This window comes from Rhinolophus hipposideros, assembly GCF_964194185.1.
Source record: "Rhinolophus hipposideros genome assembly, chromosome: 16".
In the NCBI taxonomy this organism is placed as follows: Eukaryota; Metazoa; Chordata; class Mammalia; order Chiroptera; family Rhinolophidae; genus Rhinolophus; species Rhinolophus hipposideros.
Window position 1 is genome coordinate 11238663 of NC_138062.1, and position 4679 is coordinate 11243341.

A 4679-nucleotide genomic window follows, 5' to 3' on the forward strand; every position below is an offset into this window, starting at 1 on the left:
ATAGTTAAGAAATTCTGCGTGATTTCAGTAAGATTACTTATGTATGGAAAAAAATAAAAGGTTGATAGAAAAATAATTCTCAACAATATTCATCATTAACGTTTATTTTGCAAGTGTACTAACAGAGTGATGTCATCAAAAATAGAGTGATGTCAGTCACTCTATTAAGTAACATGTCCCTACTTTTAAATGAGAAATACCAAAAAAACTACCCATGCATAAAGCAATGACAAACATGGGCAAAACTGTCAAAACCAACATCTCTAGAGCCCTGGAAACTAATCAAAAGCTTGCTACAACTCATATTAAACACACACACACACACACACACACACACACACACACACAAACACAAACACACACAAATCCCTGAATTTCATTAGGAACAGTGAGCTTCGTGGTGTTGTAACTTCAGATCCATGCTCTGCCTCCCGGCTCAGTGGTAGCCTTGCAAATAACAGTCCATATTCCCAGTAGTGGTACTGGGAATAGTAGTAGTGGAAGAAAAAAGAATGAAAGTCGTTCATAAATTGTTCTTAACTGATCTGTCTAGTCGCCTCCTTGGGGAACCACTTAAAAGGTTTGCCTTTATTTCACCTGACTGGAACTTGTCTTTTGCTAGAGCTGCTACCCAGGGATATTTGCTTAAAATGTTTATAGACAAATGTTTTACTAGTCAACACTGCTGAAGCAGTGGTTAATAGTTGGGGCAAATAATAAATGAGCCAAAAACTTTGGAAGAAAAGGCTGGATTGTAGATGGTTTGGGGAATAAGGTCTGTGAGAAGCTTTGTCATATTCCTGAGAAACTAGACATATACACACATGACCAGGGCTGTATACACACTTAGGAAAACCTGAAAAATCCCTTACCTCTCACATCTTGAGACACTGCAGAAGCAGGAAGCAAAAACTAAGTTACAGTTGTGAATGTTTTGGCCAATGTTAAAGGTATGTTCTTACACTCACAGAATCCCTCTACAAACTTAAACACAGAACAGAGATTTTTTTGGTTCCAAGCAATAAAACAAAACACACACACACACACACACACACACAAACAAACAAACAAAAAAAACACCTGCTTCCAATCATTAGACAATAAGCTAACAGAAAAAGACTTCAGTGGGAGAAAGAATACATAGTTAAAAAAAATTAAGGTAATTTATCAAAAAAATAAAACACAAGTAGCAACAATAAATTCTGCAGAGGACAGAAAATCTGATTTCCATGGTAGCCATATTCTAATATTCAAAATGTCCAGAATTAAAAAAGAAAAAAAAAATGAGGGACAAGAAGAAACAAGAAAGTATGGCCCAGATTCTTATCTAAATAAACTGAGGAACCGCAGTCATTGGATTTACTAGACAAACACTTTAAATCATTTATTTTTAATATATTTAAAGAACTAAAAAAAAAAAACATTAAAATGTTGTCTCTCCAAATATGGAATATAAATAGATAAAAATTATGAAGAGAAACTAAACAGAAAGTGTGGAATTGAAAATACAACTAAAATGAAATATCCACTAGAAGGGCTAAACAGAGATGTGAACATGTGGAAGAAAGAATCATTGTTTTTGAAGATAGGTTATTTTTGATTATCGAGTCTGAAAAAAAATAGAGAAAAGAAAAAAAAGAAGATAAATGAACAGACAGCACCAACCTGTGGAACACACCAAGCATATTAACAGGCATAATATAATCATGGTCCCTAAAGGAGGTCAGAGGGAGAAAGGAGCAGAAAAAGATTTGAAGAAATAATGGCAGAGAATCTTCAAAACTGGGTGAATGACTTTCATCAATTGATACATCCAAATTGCTTAACCAATTCCAAGTAGAAAAATCTCAAAAAAAGATGAGCCTAAATACGTCATAGTCAAACTGATGAAAGCCAACAACAATGGAATCCTGAAAGCCGCAAGAAAGAAATGACTTCTCACTCACAAGGGACTCACAGTAAGATTTACATGGGATTTCTCATGAGAATTCATGGAAGCCAAAAGTCAATGAATGACATAGACAAACTGCTTCAAGAAAAGACAAATCTGAAACATAAATTCTGTGTTTTTTAAAACTATGTTTCAAAAATGAAAGAGACATTAGACATTCTCAGATGTTTTTTAAAAACGAATACATTTTATTGCTAGCATGTCTGCACTATAAAAGTGCTAAATGAAATTAAAAGAAACCAGCAGGTGACTTGAAACCACATGAAGAAATAGGAATACTGGTAAAGGCAGCTGCATAGGTAAAAAAAAAAACAAAACAAAAAAAAACAGTGTGACTGTATTTTCATAGTATGAAAATACATAGTATGAAAAATACATTCACACTATTTTGTTTTACTTGTAACTATTCCCCCCCCCCCAAATCTTATTTAAAACAAAACTGCATGAAGAAACATTTGGAAACGTGTTAATGGATACACAATGTATAAAGATACAATTTGTGACAATAACAGCATAAAGAGGAATAGAGTCAGATAGGAACAAAGATTTTTGTTACTAAATATAACATGTTTGTGTTGTGGTATAAATGTTTATGTTATGGTATTAATCTGAACTATACTGTTACATAGTGAGTAGTTTATCATCAACCACTAAGAAAAACTTACAAAATATCACCTGAGCTTAAAAAAGCTACCCTAGAAAATAACTACTTAACATATAACTATGGAAAAAACTGAGGAGAGCAATATTGGCATATGTTACTTTATTCCATTCACTTTAGTTGGAAGTCTGTCCATTTGAGTTTTTCAACATTTTTCTTGCTCTATTTACCATTGATCTTCACACTGCCAATGTGATCTTGACAATGCTCAACTTTTAGTTTTATTTTTAGGCCTTTCAGCAGCATTCTGAACAGCCCATAGCCTTTTTCTTCTGATTTAATGGCAACATACACTTGTAGTTTCTTTTTACCTCTCTCTGGCTACTTGAATTTCGTCAATCTACTTCTCTAACCAAACTGTGATAGTTCTTCAAAGTTGTTTCTTGAACTTTCTTTGCTTACACTTCTTGGAGTTTTTAAAATTTCTTCTTTATAAATGTTAAGAACTAAATATAAACAATAACTTTATCTTAAATAACTGGTGTAAACCTTGATAGGATTTTATTTATATGAAGATTGGCTCTACAGAGTTGATGTAAAAAAAGGTAGCAAATTGCTTTTAATTCATGCTATTTTCAACATGAAAATTACTATCAATGTTGGATAGTGAACCTACTAATATAAGCTAAAGTAATACAAATAAAAATCTAGCCTAAGACACAATTTTACATGAATTTTTGAATTTTATTATTGAGTTATAATCAGGTTCAGAAAAGATTAATCATTTATGCATTTGTGAAATTATGATCACTTTTTTTTCTCTTATAAGATCATACATGAAAAAAGTATTTATTTGGAAGGTAAAAATAAACAATGAGAAGTATCTATTGTAAAATTTGTACTTGATTTTTTTTCTGTACTTAATTCTGGATCAAACTTGAGAAGACAAAGAATTTATATGCACAAATAGACATGCTTACATTAAACAGTTATTTGCTTCTAATCTGGTATCCAAATTTACCTTAGTATCTTTTTATCTGGTAACAGCATCTTCCTTGAACATAACACTTGTCTTGCAAGAGGAGAAACTATAGTGATTTCAATAAAACCTGCGTCTTGCCAATATTAATCCTCACTTTTTTTTTTAACTCCTTACTTTTAAGCCAAAGCCAGCAGTGAAGACATTTGAACATATTCTCCATGGTCTTGCAAATCAAGTAGCTCATATGCTTTTAAAATGTCTGCTAAGCACACTAGTTCTGCAGTCGTTTTTTATCTTCAAAGTACTCAGCTGATCCTGGCCTAGTATTACTTGAAAGTTCTCCTGGAAGTCACTGTTCAGCTCAAACTCCTGGTTGAAAACACTTCTGCTATGCTGCCAGGTACCAGTATATATGTAGCAGGTCTATGTCCTGGCTTACATACGTTACAAAAAAATAAAAATAAACAAAAATAAATGCAAACAAAAACTGTCTGGAGTGATTTTGGTTTTACTTAATGTTATTATCCATACCATCATCCAGAATTTAAAATATTATATAATCTTGGAGATTCCAAGATTATATAATTATATATTCAAGACTTTTGATGCCAACACTTCTCCGCGAAAAAAAATAGTTTATTTAATGTAAGAACTTCTTTCTTTCTTTCTCTCTCTCTCTCTCTCTCTCTCTCTCTCTCTCTCTCTCTCTCTCTCTCTGTCTCTGTCTCTCACAACAAAGCCTCTCATTAAGTCAATCATTTATTAGGCAACATCAGTACAGATGCTGACTGTTTTCCTCCAAGACAAACTTTTGTTTCCAAATATGAAGAAAATATTTTAAATAAATCTCAGACTGTTAATTTTGGACAACTTGATGCTGTAAAAAAAGTTTTCTAAATTTCCAATATTTACAAATCATACAAATGCCACATTGCAGTATTTATTGATGAAAGCTGTTGAGTCATGAACCTACTTGAGGGAGCTATTATTACCCAAAACCCTTCAGCATAATGAGGCATATTATTAACACAAAGATTTATTATGCAATTTGAGAGTAGGAACTTCTCATCTTGTCCTGGCCTTTTGCTCACTATCACAGTATGTTTTGTTTTCTCTTGTGAGTCAGCTGGTGGAATATAAAAGAA